This window comes from Geotrypetes seraphini, chromosome 4 (genome assembly GCF_902459505.1).
Source record: "Geotrypetes seraphini chromosome 4, aGeoSer1.1, whole genome shotgun sequence".
In the NCBI taxonomy this organism is placed as follows: Eukaryota; Metazoa; Chordata; class Amphibia; order Gymnophiona; family Dermophiidae; genus Geotrypetes; species Geotrypetes seraphini.
In genome coordinates, this window is record NC_047087.1 from 179,730,737 (window position 1) to 179,758,080 (window position 27,344).

Here is a 27,344-nt window from a genome sequence, read left to right on the forward strand (position 1 = left end):
TTTCTCCACTTCCATTCAGTATTTGCTCTCCCTTCTCCCCACTTCCATCATCTGCCCTCTTCTCTCTCCCCACTTCCATCATCTGCCCTCTCCTCTCTCCCTTCTCCCCACTTCCATCATCTGCCCCTTCTCTCTCTTCCCCCCCACTTGCATCATCTGCCCCCTTCTCTCAATATCTCCATCCACCACAGGCCCATCTATCTCCCTTCCTCTCATATTTCTTTCCGATTTTGGCAACAAGATCGGCAAGCCCCCCCCCTCGGCATCAACAGTACTTCAGATCACAAAGCTTTCCTCTGACTCGAACTGCCTGGGTGGAAACAGGAAGCTGAGTCAGAGGGAAGCTTTGGGCTGAGCATCGCGGTTGCTGATCTGAAGTACTGTTGATGCCGGGGGGAGAAGGAGACCCGTTGCCGAACTCGAGTGCTGTCACGGGAGGGGGGAAGGTCCGTTGCTGATCTTAAATTGTGTCGCGGGGGGGGCCCTGCGCGGACCGGCAGGAATTTTCTGCAGACCAGCACCGGACGACTTGTACCTGGCCGGCTGTGCATTCCCCCTAAGGCGTGCACCCGGGGTGGACTGCCTCTCCCCCTTGGTACGCCATTGTCACTTTGCAGACATTATGAGTGTCTATCAAAAAGCTAGTAGAAACTTTATTTAGAACAATTTAAAGCACAGAACATTTAGCTAGTAAAGCTTTAAGAAGCATCATCCATGTTTATGATTAAGGCTGCCGAGCATTAGAAAATATTCAATGACATCAACTTATGATTGACTAAGTTAGAATCACTAGAGAGTACTGTCTAAGAATAATACTATAATTAAAAGAAAACTTTAAGCAACTGGAAATATTACTAGATTCTAGACTGTAAGATTTATACACTTCCTGAAACAAAATGGAGTCTCCCCAAAGGAAATACTGGAGAGAGACATTAAAGAAGTTTTAATATTGACACCTGTACTAAGTTTGACAAGGGTTTACTATGTACCATCTCTTTCAATGAAAAAGGATGCACATATTGAACCTTCTCGGGAAGGGGTAAAACGCGAACTTCATGGACCTGACGGACCTAAACCCGTACGGCCTTAAAAATCTGAGGTCCGTGTCGATCCGTGACCCTGCCGCTTGTAGTTTCTGTCGCTGACAGACCTTGATTGAGATTTGAGTGCTGACGAATCCGTCTCAGCATAGGGAGGGAAAAGTGTTAGGATCCGTCAGCGCTAAAAATCTCTTCGAGGTCTGTCAGAGCCAGAGACTAGTGCTGGAGTGGCAGAGCAGAAGCCAAGAGAGCGGGGACATTGGTTCTGGTCGTGCCTTATGGAAAAGAAGTCTCCAAACTCCAGCACTAGTCTCTGGCTTTGACAGACCTCGAAGAGATTTTAGCGCTGACGGATCCTAACACTTTCCCCTCCCTATGCTGAGACGGATCCGTCAGCGCTAAAATCTCATCAAGGTCTGTCAGCGACAGAAACTACAAGCGCCACGGACACGGACCTCAGGTTTTTAAGGCCGTACGGGTTTAGATCCGCGAGGTCCATCAGGTCCGCGTTTTACCCCTTCCCAACCTTCTCTTAAATTTTCCAATCATTTGAAGAACTCAACTACTACTAACTCTGGATTTTGAGCTGCCACCTCAATTGCTTTTTTAGTGGAGAATGCAGATCATGATATGATTTTTAAAAGGTTTTTCAGACACTGACAGAAGTTGTTTTGTAATTTTAAACTGTGGGTTTTTGCAGACATGGCTCAGTCCATGCCAACTCACTGGAGGCAGTTTATTCTACTGAGGCCAAGGGTATTACAGCTGTGGGCTCAACATAATTTGAAACTTCATTGCAAATACTGCTTTATAAAAGGGATTGAAATATTTTTTTTGCACCTTCATAATTGTCTTTATTCTTAAGTGATAATGGTGCTCATTTTTCAAAGCATTTAGACTTACAAAATTCCATAGTAACATATGTAACTTTGTAAGTCTATGTGCATTGAAAATAAGCCTAAAAGTCTCCTTGTCATCCTTCTTTTTTTTTTTTTTTTTTTTTTGTTTCTTGTGGAACCGCGAGTGAAGGCTGAGGGTGGGCCTTCAGTGACACAGCTGGACAGGGTTGTAAAGAGTTAAAGTAGGCACTTTATTAACTCAATACCTGAGGTCTGTTATTTCACAGTTAGAAAAAAAAGAAAGTCTTAATTCAGAGGAAAATGTCTTGAGATGGGCTTGTGGCCTATGACTGTTATTCCCCAAACACAGCTTTCAGGGTTGAAAGGTCTAGCCCCCAGCCAGATCTCAGAACAGGGCTTACACATATTAAATAGAAAGTTTAGCATACCTAAGCCAAGCAGAGTATCTGGATGCACACAGTCAAGGCACATGCTGGATATCACTTCTTCTTTCCCTGGGCCTCCTTAACCCAACCCTAGCCCTGCCTTTTATACTTCCTGGCAGCTGCATTTCTGGCTCTGCCCCTCCTATGTCACTTCCCTCCTAGTTCTGACACTGAGGGAGTATGCAGCAGGGAGGGTGATAGTGTCCTATAGATTCCCTCACATTTCCCTTAGATATTGCTTTCCCCATTATGTCTCCCTTTTTTTTATTTTTTTACATTTTTTTTGGAGGGGGGTTCTTATTTCTCTGCATTTCATTTTCTTTATAAGTTTGATACTTGGCTGTATATCGTGGAATTTGCATTAAAAACCAATTTAAAAAAATAATAGTTTATGGACTTTGTCTAAACACTTTATAAAAACTCAGCTATGTAAACTACCTTGATCACATCAACTTGTAACAAATTCCACAAGTTAACCGTGTGCTAAGTCAAAGAATACTCCAATTTGTTTTAGAAGTGCTACTTATTAAGTTCTTGGAGTGTCCCCAATCCCAGTAATATTTGAAAAGGTAAACTACCGTACATTCCCTATTACATGTACCTGTTCCTCCCTACTCATGATTTTAAAAATCTCTACCACATCCCAATTCAGCCATCCCCTTTCTAAGATGGAGAGTCATAACCTGTTTAGCCTTTCTTTGTAAAGAAGTCAATCCATTCCCTCCACCACTTTTGCTACCTGAACCTTTTCTAGTTCCACTATATTGTTTTGACGTGAAGCAGCCAAAACTGCATACAATAGGGTGATGAAACCAGCTTCCTAAATTATGAGTGTTATTTTGCCATTGTAGCTGAAAAAAGTGTTATTTTATTTTGCAAAGTGGCAATTTACAGAATCGTAATGCTATATTTTGACATTGTTTCAGTACATCGATTGAACCATGTCAAGGAAAAATGCGGAATTTTCAAGTGTGGAACTCCGAACCATCTTGAAGTTCTTACTCCTGCAGAACAAAATTCCAAAGAAAATTCATGAATGGATGATGCAATCATTGAGGGCCCATCATACTCCACAGTGAAGAAGTGCTATGCAAACTTTCAGCGTGGAGATTGAGACTGAAGATGTAGCAGGGTCTGTGAGGCCTCAAACAGTTTTTAACTCCTGAAATTATTGACTATGTCCATGACCTGATTTTGGCAGATCGGTGAATAAATAGTGGCTAAAACAATTCCTAAGATACTACAGACATCTAGGGAATATATTGGGTGTATAAACCACGAGCAGCTGGGCATGCAGACGCTGTCAACCAAATACTCCACTTATAGCCTAAGTTGTTTACATTCAGGTGCACAAGTATTTCTCCCTATCTGTCCTAGTGGGCTCACAATCTGACTGCAATGGAGTGTTAAGTGACTTGCAACCCTGTCCAGCTGTGTCACTGAAGGCCCACCCTCAGCCTTCACTCGTGGTTCCACAAGAGACAAAAAAAAAAAAAAAAGAAGGATGACAAGGAGACTTTTAGGCTTATTTTCAATGCACAAGGAGCAGCGCTGGGTTTGAACCTTCAACCTTAGGATGCTGAGGCTGCAGCCCTAACCACTAGGCCACTCCTCCACTCCATTATGACCCCTAAGATCCTTCTGCTGGGTTACACAGCATCACAGATTATTATTTTTCCTGATATGCAGCACTCTATAACTTGTCTATATGAAATTTCATCTACTATTTAGAGGCCAGGTCTGCTTGCAATTCTTCACAGAGAAGAGCGACTAAAATGGTTAAGGGGCTGCAGGAGTTGCCATACAGTGACAGATTGGAGAAACTGGGCCTCTTCTCCCTTGAAAAGAGTAGACTGAGAGGGGACATACTGAAGGGAATAGGCTTAGCAGATAAAGACAGATTGTTCACCCTCTCTAAAGGGCACTCTCTAAAGTTGAAAGGGGATAGATTCCGTACAAACGTAAGGAAGTTCTTCTTCGCCCAGAGAGTGGTAGAAAACTGGAACACTCTTCCAGAGGCTGTTATAGGGGAAAACACCCTCCAGGGATTCAAGACAAAGTTGGACAAGTTCCTGCTAAACTGGAATGTACGTAGATGGTACATTATAGTATATGGATACATTAGCGTTTAGTGTGCGCTAAAATAGCTAGCACGCCTTAGTAAAAAGATCACTAAATGTACACTATTTTTATTAGTTAATTGTTATTAATTATTTTCCAATGCTCAATATGACTTTCTTTTTTAAGGTTTGACACTTAGGCAGTGTTCCAGTAGCATTTAAGCCACCCTTGAAAAAAAAGTAATGCAGATCCTCTTATTCCGAATAACTAATGACCAGTATCAAACCTTCCATTTCTTTCAAAACTACCATACTTGAGAGTGGTATTCAACCAACTTCAAACTCATGTTGAATCAGTTAATGCTTTGCATCCCCGGCAATCTGTGTTTTAAGACACAGCACAGAGACAGTAGTTCCTGCCTTAGGGCTCCTTATACAAAGCTGCGATAGCAATTCTGCTACAGCAAATGCACTGAAGCCCATAGGAATTGAATGGACTTTGGTGCATTTGCCATGGGAGAATTGCTACTGTGGCTTTGTAAAAGGGACCCTTACTTAGTGAACTCCATACTAGTCACCTAGAGACCAATGCTTCTCAACTTCTTCAAGCCAAGTACCCCCCTAAGTCTAACAAATACCAACTGAGTAACTCAGTCCAAGCTCCGCCCTGACCCCACTCCCATTATAATAGTACTAATTGTAATGCAATTTCTTCCATTCATTTTTCATGTACACACAACCCTACTGTACAACCATTAAAATACTCTTCCCCAATGTCAAAATTATAAAAATCCTATTAATACAAAAATAATAATAATGCAAAATACATTTATAAGTCCAACTTTAAAAGCAAGGATAAGCCTCCCCCAATACACCCCCAAACAATAAGATGTATAATCTAGAAAAGTGTTTCTCTACTGCACTGCAACTGCATCAATAAACCCAGGACTACCATACATTCTTCAAGCATCCAGTCCCTACTCTATTAAATAACACCAGTTACGACCCTCCCACTGCAAAATCATTTTTTTCGGGGGAGGGGGGGAGGGGGCAAGGTCGCAACGGTTCATAGCCATTCGTGCGCAGGACTTCAGCTCAACGACATTTCAGCGCAGACAAATCAGTACAAGACTCCAGCAGGCCGCCTAAAAAGTTACTTTTAAAGAGCTCCGAAGTGGGATATGAGTGGGGAACCCCCCCCCCCCCAGTTTACTTCATACCGTTCGCGCTGCCATTGGGGGGAGTTGTAGGGTTGGAACCCTCCATTATAGAGTAAACTTAACTTTTTCCCGATTTTTTTTAGGAAAAAGTTCAGTTTTCTCTATAATGACACCCCCCCCAATGGCAGCGTACAAAATATGAAGTAAAGTGAGGAGGTTCCCCCCACCCACACCCCCGTCAGAGCTCTTTAAAAGTAATTTTTTAGGTGGCGCGCTGGGGTCTTGCGCTGATTTGTCTGTGCTGAAATGTGGGCGCGCCGAAGTCTCGCGCGCTTTTGTCCTATCACTGGTCGGAAGTAGCTTTCACTATGTTTTATGTTCCCAAATACCTGTAAACATAAATAAATAAATGTGCTTATACTTCCAGACTTGTGTGTTTAAAGTCAAGGGTTGAATGGAAAGAATTAATCCTAAATACCAGAAAGTCACAGGCAAATAATTAATTAGTTTAGTCACAGTGGCACTCGGTGTCTCACCTCCTGGGGCTTCGGCTGTAGACGGCCTTGGGATAGTTGTGTCTGGTTAGTGGTTCAGGGCTTGTGGGCGCTGCCAGAGCCAAGCTGCAGTGGGCAACAGGAGCCGGGCAGCCAAAGCCATGGCCGCCGTGGTTCCAGCCCCGGTGCCGGGCATCTTCCACTTCCTCTTCCCCCGGTAGCCACTTGACTTGACTTGCCCCAAACCAATGCTGAGCAGGAGCTGCCGAAAGCCTTGCACCGTCAGCGAGCTGTTGTCGCCGTAGCGTGTGAAAAGCATGTGCAACTGCCACCGCTGAGCCAGCAACGCCCGCTCCCGGTCCACGACCAGCTCTAGCACTACACTGTTTCTGCCACCGGCCGCGCAACGAGAACAAGGGCAGAGAGATGAGCATCGACAGCATCAGCCCTCCCCAGCCGCCCCTTCCCTCCCAACTCACACATCCGTCGGCAAAGTCGCTAGGCAAATCGTAAGCTTCCCTCCATAGGGCAGCGACGGAGGGAAACTTAAAATTTGCTTCGGGCCTTCCTCATTGCCGGGTCCTGCCTTCGCGGAAACAGAAAGTAGGCAGCAGAGTTGTAAGCTTCCATCCGTCGTTGACCAGTCTCCTGCCTTAGCCCGCAGTGAACTCATGCTTCGGGGCTCTAAGGTGTGTGTGCTGGCTTCCCTTCTCTTCTCCCCCCACCCGGATGTAACTTCCGGTTTCGGAGGGAAGAGAAGGGAAGCCGGCACACACACCTTAGAGGCCCGAAGCATTAGTTCGCATCTCCAAGCCGGTGAGAAGTGGTTTTTTGGGGGGGATTTTTTTTACATTGAGCGGTGGCAGCTGCAGGATTCCCGATAGATGACAGCTGGGCAGTCATCTAAATTAGGCGGGCGGAGCGCCCGGCTAAACGGCCCTGGGGAGAACACTGAGAGAATATCTCTAATGTTCGAGTGGGTGCTCACCTGGGAAATAGCGATCATCAAACAGTTTGGTTTGATATAACAGCTAAAGTGGAGAGTGGCTGCACGATAATTAAAGTCCTAGATTTCAAACGAACGGACTTTAATGAAATGAGAGAGTACCTGAAGAAAGAGCTTTTAGGATGGGAGGACATAAGAGTAGTGGAAAGACAGTGGTCTAAGCTGAAAGGAGCGATATAAATGGCTACGGACCTTTTTGTGAAGAAAATGCATAAAAACAAGAGAAAAAGGAAGCCGATATGGTTCTCCAAACTAGTGGCGGAGAAAATAAAAGCAAAAGAGTTGGCGTTCGTGAAATATTAAAAAAAACCAAGAAGAGGAATGCAGAAAGGATTACAGGGTGAAACTGAAAGAAGCCAAGAGAAAGATATGTTTGGCGAAAGCACCGGCGGAAGAACAAATGTAAATAAGGAGGCAAAAATTTTTTCTGATATATTAATGAAAGGAGGAAGATGAAAAATGGAATTGCTAAACTAAAAGATGCTGGGAACCGATATGTGGAGAGTGATGAGGAAAAAGCAAATGTGCTAAACAAATACTTCTATTCTTTGTTCACAGAAGAAAATCCTGGAGAAGGACCGAGATTGTCTGGCAAAGTTACACGAGAAAATGGAGTAGATTCTGCGCCGTTCACGGAGGAGGGTATTTATGAGCAAATTGAAAAATTGAAGTGGACAAAGCGATGGGACCAGATGGGATCCATCCCAGGATACTGAGGGAGCTCAGAGAAGTTCTGGCGGGTCCTATTAAAGATTTATTCAACAAATCTCTGGAGACGGGAGTGGTTCCCAGGGATTGGAGGAGAGTGGATGTTGTCCCTATTCACAAAAGTGGTCACAGGGATGAAGCGGGAAAGTACAGGCCAGTGAGCCTCACTTCAGTTGGAAGTGTTGCTGAAAGAAAGGATAGTGTACTTCCTTGAATCTAATGGGTTACAGGATCCGAGGCAACATGGCTTTACAAAAGGTAAATCGTGCCAAACAAACCTGATTGAATTTTTTGATTGGGTGACCGGAGAGCTGGATCGAGGACATATGCTAGATGTAATTTACTTCGATTTCAGCAAAGCCTTTGATACGGTTCCTCATAGGAGACTGTTGAACAAACTTGAAGGGCTGAAGTTAGGACCCAAAGTGGTGAACTGGGTTAGAAACTGGCTGTCGGACAGATGCCAGAGGGTGATGGTTAATGGAAGTCGCTCAGAGGAAGGAAAGGTGAGTAGTGGAGTCCCTCAGGGTTCGGTGCTGGGGCCGATCCTGTTTAACATGTTTGTGAGTGACATTGCTGAAGGGTTAGAAGGAAAAGTGTGCCTTTTTGCAGATGATACCAAGATTTGTAACAGAGTAGACACTGAAGAGGGAGTGGAAAATATGAAAAAAGATCTGCAAAAGTTAGATGAATGGTCTAATACCTGGCAACTAAAATTAAATGCAAAGAAATGCAGAGTAATGCATTTGGGAATTAATAATCGGAAGGAACCGTATATGCTGGGAGGTGAGAAGCTGATATGCACGGACGGGGAGAGGGACCTTGGGGTGATAGTGTCTGAAGATCTAAAGGCGAAAAAACAGTGTGACAAGGCGGTGGCTGATGCCTGAGAGGTATAGCCAGTAGAAGGAAGAAGGTGTTGATCCCCCTGTACAGGTCATTGGTGAGGCCTCACTTGGAGTATTGTGTTCAGTTTTGGAGACCGTATCTGGCGAAGGACGTAAGAAGACTTGAAGCAGTCCAGAGGAGGGCAACGAAAATGACAGGAGGCTTACACCAGAAGACGTATGAGGAGAGACTGGAAGCCCTAAATATGTATACCCTAGAGCAGGGGTAGGGGACTCCGGTCCTCAAGAGCCGTATTCCAGTCGGGTTTTCAAGATTTCCCCAATGAATATGCATGAGATCTATTTGCATGCACTGCTTTCAATGCATATTCATTGGAGAAATCCTGAAAACCCGACTGGAATACGGCTCTCAAGGACCGGAGTTCCCTACCCCTGCCCTAGAGGAAAGGAGGGACAGGGGAGATATGATTCAGACGTTCAAATATTTGAACGGTATTAACATAGAACAAAATCTTTTCCAGAGAAAGGAAAATGGTAAAACCAGAGGACATAATTTGAGGTTGAGTGGTGGTAGAGTCAAGAGCAATGTTAGGAAATTCTACGTTACGGAGAGGGTGGTGGATGCCTGGAATGCGCTCCCAAGAGAGGAAAATGGTGACTGAGTTCAAAGAAGCGTGGGATGAACACAGAGGATCTAGAATCAGAAAATAATATTAAATATTGAACTAAGGCCAGTACTGGGCAGACTTGCATGGTATATGTCTATATATGGCCATTTGGGGGGAGGATGGGCTGGAGAAGGCTTCAATGGCTGGGAGGGTGTAGATGGGCTGGAGTAGGTTTTGACGGAGATTTCGGCAGTTGGAACCCAAGCACAGTACCGGGTAGAGCTTTAGATTCTTGCCCAGAAATAGCTAAGAAGAAAAAATTAAAAAAATTTAAATTGAATCAGGTTGGGTAGACTGGATGGACCATTTGGGTCTTTATCTGCCGTCATCTACTATGTTACTATGGACAAAAAATATTACCCGAAAATAATAAAAACTGAACAGGGCAGATCACAACACACCTTCTCAGTTTGCTTGCACAAGGAAAAACTGAAGAGGGCACTGTACTCTACTGATAAAAGAGGAGGAGCTGAAAGATGTGATTGATATCCTTCTGCAATAGTTCGCAACAAGAGGATATTCACCTACAGTATAGACACCTATGTTTACGTAACAGAAAATGTTATTACCCCTCTTCTTCAGGTATTTCCCTCATTATTTGACACCCCCCCCCCCCACTTCCAACTTCAACCCCAAACAGTATTATCTGGACAGCACAGGGAATTCAGCCAAGAACCTGAAAAGGGTCTCTTCCAAGATTAACCCTTAGCATCATTCTAAGTAGAATCAGTTCTCTTTTCTTCCTCCATAGTCCCAAAATAGTATAACTTTCTTAAAAAGAAAACCTAATTCATTACTGCAGGGTTCCAGGGTTCTAGAAATAAACTTTTTGTCCAAGGGCTGTTGCCTGGGATGACTTCATCATAGGCACCATACAACTTCATTGTAATAACGAAGTCCTTAGTCTCAACTATCATGAAGTTAAGGAATCCTCAGTAGAATCATAGCCACAGAATTCTGACATCACAATGCCATGCAACATAGAGTCATTATATATCATAACCACAATACAGATTGTGGTGACCTCAAAGTTTCTGTGGTGCCGGTGCCAAAGAAATCTCAGTAGCACTGTGGCCACCTCACCGTCAGTGATGTCTTAAGTGTTATGCTGTCAATTAACCCTTGGTGACAAATACACAGATTAAAAGCTTATACCAGTCACTTAAACGGTTATTAGCGGTATATAAGAATTAAATTAAATTAAATTAAACTTCCACCATTGCACTCCTCTCCCCTTTTACTATCTTTTCTTTGTTTTGAAACTTATCATCTCTCCTCCTCTTCTATATTATGACTTGTTTCTTTGATCCCTTTCCCACTCAGCTATGCAGTTCTATCTTTCCTGCCAGTCCTCCCCTCCATCTGTCATATACTCAGTCTATCATGCTTCACTGCAAATGTTCCTTTCAAATTTAATATGATTACATCACTCCTCAAAACTCCTTCACCATAACTTAGCTGCTTGAGGCAACATGGTTTTACTAAAGGCAAATCGTGCCAAACGAATCTGATTGAATTCTTTGACTGGGTGACCAGAGAACTGGATTGAGGACGTGCGCTAGCTGTAATTTACTTAAATTTTAACAAAGCCTTTGGCACAGTTCCTTATAGGATGCTCTTAAATAAACTTGATGGGTTGAAGTTAGGGCCCAAAGTGGTGAACTGGATTAGAAACTGGTTGATGGACAGATGCCAGAGTGATAGTTAATGAAAGTCGCTCAGAGGAAGAAAAGGCAAGTAGTGGAATGCCTCAAGGATCGGCGCTGGGGCCGATTCTGTTCAATATGTTTGTGAACAACACTACCAAAGGGTTAGAAGGTAAGGGTTTGCCTTTTTTGGATAATATCAAGATTTGTAACAGAGTGGACTCCCCTGAATGGAAAACATGATAAAGGATCTACAAAAGTTAGAAGAATGTCTCGTATATTATTTTTTGTAAATTTTTAAAGACCTACTTTACTGATATATGTTGTTCTTTATATTTTATCTTTTTGTGCAGTAATTTTAAAGTATATGTACTTCCCTTAATGTAGGGTTCTTGTTGTAATCCGCTCTGAATCTGAACTGAAAAATAGTGGAATATAAGACTACTGACTAGATTAGATTAGAAGTGCAGGGGCATTTGGGGAGTAAAAATCCAAGGGAGTCGTACATCCTGGGAGGTGAGAGGCTGATATGCACGGAAAGGGAGAAGGTGTCTGAGGATCTGAAGGTGACAAAACCATGTGATAAGGTAGTGGCTATATCCAGAAGGATGCTAAGCTGTATAGAAAGAGAAGTAACCAGCAGAAGAAGGGAGGTGTTGATGCCCCTGTACAGGTCATTGGTGAGGCCACATTTGGAGTATAATGTAACCAGCAAACGACAAGATGGTTGGATAGGCTGGAGTGAGCTTCAAAGGCAACTCCAGTAGTTTGAACCTAGGGACAGTACTGGGTGGATTTTATAGTCTGTGACCCAGAATTATCAAAGAAAAAAGACAATTTAATCATGAATCTATAATGCATGTAACTAATGAGCTGTATCTGGTGAAGGATATAAGATGACCTGAAGCGGTCCAGAGGAAGGCAACAAAAACGGTAAGGGGTTTGCGCCAAAAGGCATATAAGAAGAGACTGGAAGACCTGAATATGTATACTCTGGAAGACAGGAAAGATATGATACAGACGTTTAAATACCTGAATGGCACTCAATGGCTTAGTAAGGGAGGTGGAGGGCGGACCACCCCAGGCACAGTCTTGGTGAGGGTGCTGGCAGCTCTCTACCCCCTCCCCCCTCACCAAGCTTGGCCCTCCTCTCCTACCTCCTGGTACTTCTTTGGAGCTTTGCCAGTGTGAGCAACTTTTCCGGCCTGGCTCCCCTCTGAAATCACTTCCAGGTTGTGGGGTCAGGAAATGACATCAGAGGGAAAGTCAACACAAGCACAAGTAGCGGGCTGGAAAAGTTGCTAGTGCTAGTGAAAATTTATAGAGGTATGGGGGGTGAAGGGAGGGCACGAGTGTAGCATGGGGTCGGGAGTAGTGGGGGGAGGGGCACCACCATCCCAGGTGCCTCCTACCCTCACTACGCCACTGAAGGTACTAATATCTTTTCCAAAGAAGGGAAAATGGTAACACTAGATGGCATAAATTGGGGTTGCAGAGTAGTAGACTTAGGAGTAATGTTAGGAAATTCTTTTTCACAGAGAGGGTGGTTAATGCCTGGAATGCCCTTCCAAGGGAGGGGGTGTTGAGGAAAACGGTGACGGAATTTAAAAAAGCATGGGATAAACACAGAGAATCTCTAATTAGAAAATTAATAATATAAATTGAAGAAATAAGACTGGTACTGGGCAGACTTTCACGGTTTGTGTCCTGTGTATGGCAATTTGGTGTAGGATGGGCTGGGGACGGCATCAATGGGAACTCCAGTAACTTGAAACATGAGGACGTTGCTGGGCAGATTTTACAGTAGGCAAATGACAAGATGGTTGGATAGGCTGGAGTGAGCTTTGACAGTAACGCCAGTAGTTTGAACCTAGGGACAGTACTGGGTGGATTTTATAGTCTGTGACCCAGAATTATCAAAGAAAAAAAGACAATTTAATCATGAATCTATAATGCATGTAACTAATGAGCAGACCGGATGGATCTTTCAGGTCTTTATCTGTCATTTACTACGTATGTTATTTCACCAGCAGCAATACTCAAGACTGCCATCTGGATAATGCTTGGTAAAGTTGTGACAGCAAAAAAAAAGCTTATCTTTATCAGGACGTTTATCTGACTAGCGATCGGAATACCACCGCTATCTGCATTGTAGACAGTGCTTAATATCCATATAGGACCTAATTCTATTTACGGCACCAAAAATATGTGTGCCAAAACAATGCACTTGACACTATTCTAGAAACCACGTTTTGAGTTGGGTGCAGTTTATAGGATTTGCATAGTACCCAGGGCAGGATTAACCAATAGGCCCAGTAGGCACGGGCCTAGGGCCCGAAATGGTCAGGGGGGCCCGATGAAGGAGGGCATCAACATTGTTTTTTCCAAACAGTGATGGGCCCCTCCAGCACTGATCGGCAGCGCAGACTTCCCTGATCGGCAACGTGGCCCCCCCCAATCAGCAACGCGGCTCCCCCCCTTATCCACGGAAAGTAAGACAAGCAAGCAATGCGGGTAAGAAAGGCAATGGGAACTGTAATTGTGCAAGCAGTGCTGCTTGCCCAAAGCTTCCCTCTGACGCAGCTTCCTGTTTCCGCCTGGGCGCATGGTGGGGCGGGGCAGGGGGCCCAGTGTACTTGTGTGCCTAGGGGCCCTCGATGAATTAATCCTGCCCTGATAGCACCCACTCCTGGAACTAAAATGTAGGCATGGCCATTTACACCAGCTGAAACATGGAATAAATGCCCATGCCTAAGTTAGGCGTGGATCAGACGCAGTCTATAAAGTTATGCATGTAACTTATAGAAACGTCCATGACTTACCCATGCCCTTCCCCGGTCACATCCCCTTTTAAGATCCGCATAGTAGAATTTACGTGCACAACTTTACAGAATTCATTTAGCAAGCTGTGTGCATAAATTCTAGTTAATGCCAATAATTGCTTAAGTGGCAATTATCGGCGCCAATTGGCTTGTTAACCAATTAAGTTATGCACAGATTTGCATCTACAAATTTAGGCGCCATATATCGAATCCAGGGGATAGATAGCATGTCAGTGTTGGAGTTATCCAGATGGCAGAACTGTACATCTGTATTAGTAGTTGGCATTTTAAAAAACTGATCACCGTGGCACCTCAATACTGACCCATCACATCTTCTAGTTGCTTTTAAAAACTTTTAAAAACACCAGTTCTGCCAGACATCAACCTTCTCATATTAACTAGGTACATTGTAATAAACTTCCTTAAACTTCCTGCTTTCTTCACCTCTCCAACTGTCTTGACCATGTTGTAAGCTTCATGGAGCACTGGCTGTCTTTTAAGTCTATCTGTACAGTACTCAGTACTGCATACATCTACCCAGTAATACCATAGAAATGATAAATAATATCTCTAGCAATAAGAAACCAAACACAAAGTGACTTTGTTCTCTATTATTGTGACTTTCACAACGGAACTAGGAACACTTCTACAAATTAGTTTGGCTCTGATTTGAGTTCTTAGATTAGTAGATGACGATGAAGTAAGAAAATCTAACAATGCAACTATCTTAAAATCTGAAAAAGAGAAATCCCACCTTACCAGGGATCTTCTCTTCTCCTGCTCCTTTTTGCTTCTCTCCTTTTCTCACTCTGAACTTCCACTGTTACAAAGCCACAACCCTCCAAGGCTCCAGTTCAAAATAAGTTACTAATTAATTCATTAAACGTCTCCCTCCCACAGTTCTCAGTACAGCTGTCATAGGACCCTACTGTCTTTGTCTACTGAACAAATCCAGATAAAGTTTTCTAACCTCTGACCCATGATCTCCCCTCTCCACTGTTGCAATGAATCCCATGACCCCTTGTAAAGAACATCTGTCTGTTGTTGGATTTATGATGTTGGCATTTCCTATAACACAATCCTCCAGTCTTCCCATGGTTTGTTAGAACCCGGTAAGTGAAGTCAGTTTGATGGCCATTGCTTGTACAGCTGGCTTTCTGTGATATCTCTTTCTTTGTATGTTTTGCCTGGCAGTTTTCTTCTGCTCCTTTGGGTTTCCAGCTCAGGCAAAGTTGACCTCTATAAGGAAATGGCATCATGAGCCTTCATGTACGATTATCCAAGTACTTACAGTATTTTTTATAACCTGCCATTGCAGTGAGAGTCTGGGCGCCATGTATCGCCATGTATTACCACTGAGCGATAGTTGGAAGTCCCTACCTTCAACAAACTGGAAACACTGTCTCGTACCATCCCTAGTTCTGGGGCTAGACCGTGTGAATTGCTGTTGGCTGATTCTTTGGCCAATTCTGGAACAGCGACTGATACACCAACAAACCTCCATGCAAATTACTTGCATGGAGGTTCATGGTAATCCCCGTCCGATCAGTTGCCAGCCTAGCAAAAGGTCCAAGGCTGCCCGGGCTAGCGGATGCTGGACAGGGGGAGCAGGGAAAGGAAAAAGCCTATTGCTGGACAGGGGGCATCAGGTAAGAGGTGCTGCTGGACAGGGAGGGGGGGAAAGGAAGGGAGAAGGCCTACTGCTGGACAGGGGGATCAGGTAAGAGGTGCTTCTGGACAGGGAGGGGGGAAAAGGAAGGGAGAAGGCCTACTGCTGGACAGGGGGAGCAGGGAAGAGGTGCTGCTGGACAGGGAGGAGGTAAAACAAAGGAAGAAGGGCTACTGCTGGACAGGGGGAGCAGGGAAGGGGTGCTGCTGGACAATGGGGAGGTAAAAGGAAGGGAGAAGGGCTACTGCCGGACAGGGGGAGCAGGCAAGGGGTGGTGGTGGACAGTCGAAGCCATCTGCGCAATGCGTGGCAGTGGCGAAAAGGGCAAACAGAATGCTAGGAATGATAAGGGGAAGACAAACAGATCGGAGAAGGTTATCGTGCTGCTGTACCTAGCCATGGTGCACACTCACCTGGAGTACTGCATCCAGCACTGGTCGCTATACATGAAGAAGGGCACGGTACTACTCAAAAGGGTCCAGAGAAGAGCGACTAAAATGGTTAAGGGGCTGGAGGAGTTGCCGTACAGTGAGAGATTACAGAAACTGGGCCTCTTCTCTCTCGAAAAGAGGAGATTGAGAGGGGACATGATCGAAACATTCAAGATACTGAAGGGCATAGACTTTGAAAGGGGAAAGATTCCGTACGAACATAAGGAAGTTCTTCTTCACTCAGATAGTGGTAGAAAACTGGAACGCTCTCCCGGAGTCTGTCGTAGGGGAAACACCCTCCAGGGATTCAAGACAAAGTTGGACAAGTTCTTGCTCAACTGGAAAGTACGCAGGTGAGGCTGGGCTCATTTACAGCACTGATCTTTGACCTAAGGGCTGCCATGTGAGCGGACTGCTGGGCACGATGCTGGTCTGAACCAGCAGCGGCTAATTCTTATGTACCATCTTCTTCTTTCTTCTCCCCTATTCCCATCTTTACATAAGAAGCATTTCATCTTATCTCTTCCCTTCCATTCCTGTGCACCATCTCATCCCTCTCCCTCCCCTGTGCACCATCTCACCCCTCTTTCTCGAATCCCAACACACCCCTCCCCCTCCCTCCATTCTGTGCCTCAACTACTTGCCTCCCTCCAGCGGGTGTTTACCTTGTGGTCGGCTCCCTCCTCCTCACTGCCACATTCGTTTCTGTGCACAAAGCCGCAGGCGTCAGCTCTAATGCGCATCCTGTGCCAGAACCAGAAGCTTTCTCTGTGTCGTAGCAATGTCAGAGGGAAGGCTTCTGGATGCGGTGCGGGATGTGCGAGGAACCGCTGTAAACAGAAACCCGAATGTGGCAGTGAGGATGAGGGAGCCGAGGTAAAACACCTGGAGGTGGCAAAGAGGAAAACATCACATCGCCCTCAAGCAGGCGCAAAGTCACTGCGGGCCACATAAAATGGCCAGGTAAGTCGGATTCAGCCCTCGGGCCTTGTGTTTGACACATGTACTCTAAGAGATCTCATGTGCTTATCCCACGCTTTCTTGAATTCAGACACAGTCTCTGTCTTTACCACTTCCTCCAGGAGACCGTTCCATGCATTCACCACCCTTTCTGTAAAAAACATATTTCCTTAGATTACTCCTGAGCCTATCACCTCTTAACTTCATCCTATGCCCTCTCATTCCAGAGCTTCCTTTCAAATGAAAGAGCCTCAACTCATACACATTTACGCCATATAGAATTTAAACGTCTCCTCATATCTCCCCTTTCTCGCCTTTCCTCCAAAGTATACAGATTGTGATCTTTAAGTCTGTCCCCATAAGCCTTTTGATGAAGACCACGCACCATTTTAGTAGCCTTCCTCTGGACTGACTCCATCCTTTTTATATCTTTTTTAAGGCACGATCTCCAGAATTTACACAATATTCTAAATGAGGTCCCACCAGAATCTTAGAAACATAGAAACATAGAAATAGACGGCAGATAAGGGCCCACGGCCCATCCAGTCTGCCCACCTTAATGTCCCTCCCCTACCTTTGCCCTGTGAATAGATCCCATGTGCCGATCCCATTTTGCCTTAAAATCAGGCACGCTGCTGGCCTCAATCACCTGTAGTGGAAGACTTTTCCAGCGATCAACCACTCTTTCAGTGAAAAAGAATTTCCTGGTGTCACCTCGTAGTTTCCCGCCCCTGATTTTCAACGGATGCCCTCTTGTTGTCGTGGGACCCTTGAAAAAGAAGATATCTTCCTCCGCCTCGATGCGGCCCGTAAGATACTTGAACGTCTCGATCATGTCCCCCCTCTCTCTGCGCTCCTCGAGCGAGTATAGCTGTAATTTGTCAAGCCGTTTTTCGTATGATAGATCCTTGAGTCCCGAGACCATCCGGGTGGCCATTCTTTGCACCGACTCCAGTCTCAGCACATCCTTGCGATAATGCGGCCTCCAGAATTGCACACAGTATTCCAGGTGGGGCCTCACCATGGATCTATACAATGGCATAATGACTTCCGCCTTACGACTGACGAAACCCCTTCGTATGCAGCCCATGATTTGTCTTGCCTTGGACGAAGCCTGCTCCACTTGATTGGCAGACTTCATGTCCTCACTGACGATTACCCCCAAGTCTCGTTCTGCTACCGTTTTTGCTAGGATCTCGCCATTAAGGGTATAAGACTTGCATGGATTCTGGCTGCCCAGGTGCATAACTTTGCATTTTTTGGCATTGAAGTTGAGTTGCCATGTCCTAGACCATCGCTCCAGTAGGAGTAGGTCGTGCATCATGTTGTCGGGCACTGAATCTTCGTCTGTTGTGCATTTGCCCACTACATTACTCAGTTTGGCGTCATCGGCGAATAATGTTATTTTACCTCGAAGCCCTTCTGCCAAGTCTCTTATAAAGATGTTGAATAGGATTGGGCCCAAGACTGAGCCCTGTGGTACTCCACTAATCACCTCCGTCATTTCGGAGGGGGTGCCGTTCACCACCACCCTTTGGAGCCTACCTCCAAGCCAGCTCCCAACCCATTTCGTCAATGTGTTACCTAATCCTATAGAACTCATCTTGCTCAGTAACCTGAGGTGTGGTACGCTATCGAATGCTTTGCTAAAGTCCAGGTACACGATGTCCAGGGACTCCCCAATATCCAGCTTCCCCGTCACCCAGTCAAAGAAGCTGATCAGGTTGGATTGGCAGGATCTCCCCTTAGTAAATCCATGTTGTCGGGGATCCCATAGATTCTCCTCATACAGGAGCATCACTACTTCCTTTTTTCTACTAGCCATACTTTTTCCTATGTACCCTAGCATCCTTCTAGCTTTCGCCATCACCTTTTCAACCTGTTTCCACCTTAAGATCATCACATACAATCACACCCAAGTCCTGCTCTTCTGTCGTGCACATAAGTTCTTCACCCCTAAACTGTACTATTCCTTCAGGTTTTTGCAGTCCAAATGCATGACCTTGCATTTCTTAGCATTAAATTTTAGCTGCCAACTTTCAGACAATTCTTCAAGCTTCACTAGGTCTTTCTTCATGTTATTCACACCATCCAGGATGTCTATTCTAGTGCAGATTTTGCTATCATGTGCAAATAGGCAAATCTTACCTGATAGTCGTTCAGCAATATCGCTTGTAAAAATGTTAAAACGAATAGAACCTTGAGGCATACCACTGGTAACATCCCTTTCCTCAGAGCTGTCTCCATTGACCACTGCCCTCTGTCATCTTCCACACAACCAGTTTCTGACCCATCTAGCACACTCTCTCTATCACCAACTATTCTTCAACCTGCACAAAACCTTCTGGAAATTACCAGAAAGCTTACAAAATTAAGGGCTAAGACTCTTTATATGTGATTTAGAGTGAAACTAAAGACTTGGTTATTCACACTGGCATTTAACATGTAATGAGAATTCTGAGTAGTGGCACTGGGCAGGAAAAAGTAAAATGAATTTTGAGTCTGTTATTGCATGTTAATGATTATATTGTTTATTTTACTATTATTAATGTGCATTTTTTTGTATTTTTATTATTGAATGAATTTTTGTTTACCTTAAGATATTCTATAATGTAAATCACTTTGGTTTCAGTTGAAAAAAGCAGTATAGCAAGGGGCTCATTTTCAAAGCACTCAGACACACAATGTACCAAATGTTTCTATGGTACTTTGTGTGTCTCAATGCTTTGAAAATGAGCCTCCAAATATATAAATAAATAAACTCAAGAGGCTGGCTGATGCTAATCTACTGCCTGGCTCCATGTTGAATTTGAGAATTCTTTCAAGGTCTGGAGATGTCAAAGGTAAGGGCTGGTGGAAGGAAAGAGAAGAGAACCCAGGGATGGGCCAATTGAAAAAGGATAAGAGGGAGAGAAAAGGACCCAGAAGATGACATTAAATGGGCAGGCTAAAAAGCAGCCATGAGGAGCAGGGCAAGAGGGGAAGAGGAGGAACCAGGAGCTATGGGAAAGGGATGTGCAAGATAAGTAACAGGCTATATTTGGCTTTATCTAAAGTTTTAGCATAAATACATAAGCAGTCCAAACATAATTGAGTGTCATTATGCTAAAGTACATGAAGCAGCACTTACAACACTCAACCAGACTTCCACAGAGCATTAATTACAAATCTAACCGTTTTAGTCTTCTTCTGCCGTCATGACATAAGAATTGGCCATGGGGGCAGAGAGGATATGAGAATGTGCCAAGGGAGTAGAGTAGGAGAGAACTCTGGAATTATCCTATAGCCACTGGGAGGGCCCCATATACAGCATCTGGTTGTATAAGGATGCCTTTGAGACAATCGCCGGATTCTCTTTTTGACCTCATTCATTGCAGAAACTTTCACGTCCTTTGTCCTAGGCCTCTTGAAATTTAAATAAATAAATAAAGATCTTTTAAATTTTCTTTTTAATTACACTTTTAAAATTCTTACCCCCCCATTGTACTTACCTTTCTTGTTTATTTTACTATGCTTATTATAGTTCTCCCCACTTCCCCTATGTATAAGTCTGTAATGTTTGTGTTTGCTGTAGTTAGTAACTGAGACTCTGTTTTTAATTGTAAATCGCTTTGAATTTATGATATTGCGATACATCAAAATTTTAATAAAACTTGAAACTTGATCTCCCCCCCTCAAATCTTCAGCCACACAAGCAGCAAAACTAGACTACCAACTCTCCAATTTACTGATAACGACTCCAGACTACAAATTATTCAGAAAAGAAATAAAAACCATGCTATTCAAGAAATCCTTGAAGACAAACCGCAAGACTCGTCCCAATTCTCTGAAGCAACCCGCTCTACTCTTCAATTCCTCTGGAAATGGCCAGATAACTCCTTTTGTAATCTGCCTTGAACCGCAAGGTAATGGTGTTATAGAAATCACTAATGTAATGTAATAATGATCTGCCCTACTCCTTAGTCCTTATACAAAATCATTGTCTGGGGGCCCAGAATATGAACTTATATCAATCAGTACCTTCCCTTAATTCATATCAGTTCTGACACATCAAAGATCCCCAATCCTAATTTCTGGATTATTTCTTCGTCCATTTTTATCCAAGAAAGGATGATGACATGAAACCCTTAGCTTAAGACAATTGTTGTTTCCTGAGAACAGACTTCTGCTAAAAAAAAAAAAAAAAAAAAAAAAAAAAAGCTTAGAAAACAAACTCTCTTTAGGCTGCAAAGAAAATTCCCGTTTGGTCTGCAGCCTCGGCCCACAGGAAGCCTACACACTCTTCCCTTCTCCTGCCTCAGCACTTTCTTTTACACAAGTGCCAAACAAAATCAGCAACATTTCAGGCCTACTGCTGCATCTCTGTTTCAGTGTGAAAATCGTAACATTTCCTGGCAGATGTTCTGCACATGTGTGTAGGGGTGATGAGGTGACTGGATTTGAAGTTAGAGAGACTGAAATGCTGGATTTTCTGCAAAAGTTCAAAACTAGAAATTTTCTCCTTTAAAATTTACTACTCTAGAGTGAGACAGGGAGCCGGTGAAGGAGTTAGGAATGCAAGATCTTTACTTTTCATTTAAAAATGAACATGTGTTATTCTTTTCAACCCGATGGAAGTTGCAATTATAGGAAAGGGGCTGAAAATATCTAGTGGCAAAATAATTCTCTGAAAATTGAACAGAATAAAGATGAAACGTGGCATGTGAGGAAAAAAAACAGTAAAAAAAAATAATAATAAAATAAAATTGCAACGAATTAAAAAAATCAGACTGGGAGTTCCAGAAAAATAAGCATCTCTCCTCCTCTAAAACTTGATCCAATGCATTTCTGTGGGAAAAATAGTTCCAATTTCTGAAGCATATTAATTTACAAAGAGTGAAATGTAGCAGTGAAGAACTTGCACCTTTCAAACTTCCTTGCATACAACGTAACATTTTGTAGTCTCTCAAACTCCCCTACCCCATAAACTATACCCTCACAATTGCCCCAACCCCTCAATCTACCCTTCACAAGCCACAGACTACTTCAAGTGTCCCACCACCTAGCAAACTACCACAATCCCCAAAACTATCCTAGCCGCTTCCCGAGTCATCCTGTTTAACTATTCTGCAAGGAGAATCAGTGTCTAAACAACTTTGCATGCAATTAATATAATGTACTTTATTTATTGAGATTTGATTGTCTCATACATATGACATACACAAAGTATTATTAAACTTTAAAGGAAAAAAATCTAAAAATTAAACACAACAAAAAACCCCAATCCTTTTATATGTAAAAAGTAATGGGCACTAATAATTATGAAATACAATCCTCTTGTGAAAATAAAAAACATATCTACGTTAGATAGTTTGTGAGCCTACCAGGACAGATAGGGAAAATGCTTGAGTACCTGATTGTTAAACCGCTTAGATAACCTTGATAGGCAGTATATAAAAACCTAATAAACTTGAAACTTGATCTACTACTACTCCATTTTCTACCGGGCCATTGGTGCACCCTCACCTGGAGTACTGCGTCCAGCACTGGTCACTGTACATGAAGAAGGACATGGTACTACTCGAAAGGGTCCAAAGAAGAGCGATTAAGATGGTTAAGGGGCTGGAGGAGTTGCCGTACAGCAAAAGATTAGAGAAACTGGGCCTCTTCTCCCTTGAATAGAGGAGATTGAGAGGGGACATGATCGAAATGTTCAAGGTACTGAAGGGAATAGACTTGGTAGATAAGGACAGATTGTTCACCCTCTCCAAGGTTGGGAGAACGAGAGGGCACTCTCTAAAATTGAAAGGGGATAGATTCCGTACAAACGTAAGGAAGTTCTTCTTCACCCAGAGAGTGGTAGAAAACGGGAACGCTCTTCCAGAGGCTGTTATAGGGGAAAACACCCTCCAGGGATTCAAGACAAAGCTAGACAAGTTCCTGCTGAACCAGAACATATGCAGGTAGGGCTAGTCTCAGTCAGGGCACTGGTCTTTGACCAGAGGGCCGCCGCGTGAGCGGACTGCTGGGCATGTTGGACTACTGGTCTGACCCAGCAGTAGCAATTCTTATGTTCTTATGTACTACTTCTACCACATTTACTCTTTCATTATCTGCAAGAAAAATCAATAGTTCCAAGCTGTAATAGTGATTATAAATGTTAATTTTTATCTGACCCTCACAGACCCCCATGAATCCCATCCATGGACCCGAGGTTAAGAACCCCTGACTTAGTCTCTATCTCCCCCACTCACTTCTTTCTCAGCCTCCTATTTCCTTCTATCTGCTCCCCATTACTACATTTCTACCACTGTACTCACTGTTCTCTCACTCATCTACTTGTCATCTGCCTTTTGGCCTCTTCCCCATGGCTTACCACTTCCAGAATCCCCCCTCTCTCTCTACTCATCAGGCTATATCTCCCTGTCTCTTTTTCAACATCCCCTAGCATCTTATCATCTCACCTCTCTTCCCTCCTGCCAAGAGTCCATTTTTCTTCCTCTCTCCCCACAGTTGAACATCTCTCCTTCTCTTCTTCTTCCCTCCCCCCTTGACGCTAAACAATGGGAGTCAGGGAAAAAGATGCTGCATCGCCCTCTCCCTTCCACCCCCAGACCTAACATTTCTCCCACCCTCCCATCCTCAGATCTAACTTCTATCCCTTTCTCTTCCCAACTGCTCACCCATCCCATATTTCTCCCTTTTTCTTCCCCTCCCTCCAAGTCCACCATCTTTCCCTTTTTCTTTTCAACTACCCTACCCTCCCATCCTATCTTGCTCCCTCCCTCTGCTCCACCTCCAGTTCCACTGTCTCTTCCTTTGTCTTCCCAACTATCCTCCACCCCATTTCTCTTCTCTACCTTCAGGTCATTGCCCACATTCTCGCTCTCTACCCTCTGTTTCCGGCCCCATAAGTTCTTCCTCTTCATCTCCCCTCACTCCTAGCCTGGCACTTATTTGAACCTCCTCCCCCATTCTATTTTTTTTTTTTTTTAAATAAGCAGCATGTCCAGAGAGCTTCCTGGCCCAGCATGTCCTCACCCTTCTATCCGTGTCAGTCCGACATCGCTCATCTTCGGTCTTGCGGACAAATCCATTTTTGTTAAAGGGACTGCAGGCCGCAGCGACGATTCTCAACCGCTACCTGCAGTCTCCTTGCTTGTTTTCCTTCTTCCATGGTCCATCTTGGTGGTAATAGGAAGTTGAGTCATTGGGTATGGACAGTGGAAAAGGAAAGCATGCAGGGGGTCCACAGGCAGTGGTTGAGAATCACTGCCATGGCCAGTGGTCCAATGCAACAAAAATGGATTTGTCCGCAAGATTGAAGGTGAGGGCGATGTCAGACAGGCGCAGTTAGAAAAAACATGCCAGCCCACTGGGGGCCCTCCAGAGCCTTGGGCCCAGGGCAGTTGCCTTGTTTGCTCACCCCACCCCCACACCAATGCCAGCCCTGTGGGAAAGTAAAGTCTCTTATCTTCTGTCTCGGTGAAACTCTCCAGGTTCCACTTTCTCTCCTCTCACTTTGTTGTTTCCTCTTCTGGCAAACACTCACAGATTTTCCCTCCACAAGCAGTCAGGAGAATCCCTCAGTACTAGGGCTCCGACAGGAGATTCAGGATAACCAAAAACCTTGATCTTACTCATCACTTCCTTTTAAAGTTTCAAGTTTTATTTAAAATTTGATTCAATCGCTTATTTTTATGTTTTTATGATTTTAAACTTTTAAACTGACTAGCTAGAAGGTTGATTGGGCGGTATAAGAAATTTTAAATAAACTTGAAACTTGATTACAATTTCTAAGCGATGTACAGTTTTAAAATGGGGGAAAATAACATATCATCAAACTCATATAAATGAACAAAACAAGACTAACTCAGAAACACAAAGGAGAAGGGGTAGAACTACAGTACAATGATTAGGGCAGGAGAATGTTCCCCTCCCATTTATGCAAAGAACCCGCCAACTCCTACAATGTTCTGCTACAAACACTCATACTCAGTAACTCCCCAAAGAATCCAGTACTTCCTGCTCTGTAGCAGAAGAGTTCTTGGGTTGGGTTGGGATGGTGGTGGTGGGGGGGAGTTTCACATAGGAATTTGTGTTACTTTTGGGAGTGCTCTATAGAGGAGGGGATTTTTGTCACTCTTATTGAGAACTTTAAAAATGGTATTACCTTATTTCCTTTGTTTGTTTTTTTTCTATTTATTACGTTGAGAAGATACTAAAATTTGTATATTCTCTTTTGTATTGCGAGTAGTAAGGGAGAAGCATCCTAATTCTGAAAAGCAAACTGAAAACCAGATTCTGAGAATGAACTCCCAACTAACTCACTTAAAATCTGCCCTTACTCCACTTCTGAAACATAACAGCCAGGCTCCGGCCCCAGCTGTCACTAGAATTGGCTGCTGCCCACCAAATCGGCTCCAGACTGCCTTGCGATTGGCCACCAATCCAGTCAGTCAAGCATTCTCCTTGGCTACTTTGCTAAGTATCATCAAGAGACTAAAAGGCCCTCTCTCCCCCCCACCATCTCTAGTTTAAACAGGTCACGCCAATCTTCCACCCCTACCGAGAACCCACCGCGTAGAGAGAGCCAGCAGAACCGGTCCACACTGGTATCGCTTACCTCCATCGAACCACCACACAAAGCTGCCTTACAAAGAAAGCAGTAAGTCCTGCTTACTTTCCCAAAACGCACGCGACGCGAGGATCAAGAACAGCAAATAATGCAAAACTTTCCAAGCCTCACTCTTCAACCGCCAAAGACCTTGGAATTCTGCATATGCAGTTCGATAACAAAATAATATATTTTTTTAAAAGTTTAAAAGCTGCGACTGCCATTTCTTACAGCTTATCCTAACGTTTGTGCATGTGTGGCTGCTAATTTGCAGCCTAAAGGAACAGGGAAGAAAAGCAGAGCCCATCTCAGTTTTACTATAGGAATGTTCGGCAGTCGCCCCAATAATAGAGTACTTAATTACCTTGTTGCAGGGGAGGGCAGCTCACATTTTCTCTTTAGTTAGAGGGTATCGTGGTACAGTATACCCAAAGAGTATAGCAGGATCCAGCTTCAGTAAGCCCAATCTTAGCAGATTCCTGCCTCTAGTCACTGACTGGTAGGGGCTACAAGTCTCCACCCAGCTCTTCACAGGATTTCCTTCGGGGAGATCAAATCTGAAAGGGAAAGGAAGTGTGCACTCCCCCTCTGAACGGGAAGACAGCTTGTGGAAAGCAGAAGCCAGGAATAGGCAAAGTCATCAGATGAGGAAGGAAAACTTGGAAGTTTCATTTCATTTTCTCAAGTACTGTATCATCATTTATCCTTCCACAGACTGTTTTTTTTGTTGTTTTGGGGTTGTTGTTTTTTTTTTTTGGAGGGGGGGGGTTCTGTTTAATCAGTTCAACTTGAAAGTATTTTATGGCCTATTCATTATTGAAGTGGGAAAAGGCAGATGCAGGGGAATGGGTAGCAGAGGGAAATAGAAGGGTAAGAAAAGTGAAAATGAGAAGCAGATCAAGTTTAAAAAGATTTAGGGAGTAGAGAAGGCCAACAGCAAATTAAATTCCCTGCCTCCAAATATAAAGCATCAAATGCCTATGTTGGAGGAGAGGGAGGGTGAAAGGGGAAATTAAGTTAGGGAAAATGAAAAAAATTGGGGAAAGAGTATGGTGTAAATGGGCTGAAGGAAAAGAGAATGGTTGGATAAAAGTGTTATAAATGGCTTGAAGAGTGAGAGAGAATGATGCTGACACGCTGGGAGGGGAAGAGTGGCTGGACCCTAGCTTTTGATTTGTCCAAATTCTGTGCTCCTGCACTAGACATTTACAGTCATGTGAAAAAATTAGGACACCCTATGAAATATTGAGTTCTTTCTTAAATGTTCACATATGGATGTCAAAAATCTTTTATTTGTAAACAACAAAAATTTTCCTTGATTTACTCATGAAACAAAAGATATCTACAAAACTGTGTATTCTGAGGAATAAATTAGGACACCGCCATATATCCTCCCACTTTAGTGGCTCAAATCACTTACAGGTGTATCACATTAGGTACACATGATTAGAACATCGTTACTCAGCATTTTGAAGGAGGTTTGTCACGGGGAGGGTGAACACCATGGAGAGATCAAAAGAGCTGTCTGAGGCCTTCAAAAAGAAGATTGTAACAGCAGCTTATGTCTGGTAAAGGATTTAAAAAGATCTCAAAAGAATTTGACATTAGCCATTGCACGGTCTGGAAAATAGTGTACAAGTGGAGGACTTTCCAAACAACTGCCAACATGCCCAGGTCTGGCCATCCAAGCAAGTTGATCCCCAGAGCAGACCACAAGATGCAAAAAGAAGTCTCCAAAAACCCTAAAATGTCTTCACGGGACCTACAGCAGGCTCTTACTACTGTTAATGTGAAAGTGCATGCCTCTACAATCAGAAAGAGACTGTACAAATTTAACTTGCATGGGAGGTGTGCAAAGAGGAAATCTTTGCTCTCTAAGAGAAACATCAAGGCCAGACTGAAGTTTGCCAGAGAGAACGTAGACAAACACCAGGACTTCTGGAATAGTGTT

General features: G+C 43.8%; 1 protein-coding gene across 4 annotated transcripts in view; it reads right to left on the reverse strand.

The window, feature by feature from the left end:
- CCDC102A (coiled-coil domain containing 102A) overlaps positions 1-26,589 on the reverse strand; it is a 175,852-nt gene extending 149,263 nt beyond the window's left edge. For all 4 annotated transcript variants that reach the window (XR_004539245.1, XR_004539244.1, XR_004539246.1 and 1 more), the window contains exon 1: positions 25,758-26,589. The gene's annotated coding sequence lies outside the window, so the exon portion shown is untranslated. The remainder of the gene's footprint in view (positions 1-25,757) is intronic.
- Between the last annotated feature and the right edge of the window lie 755 nt (positions 26,590-27,344).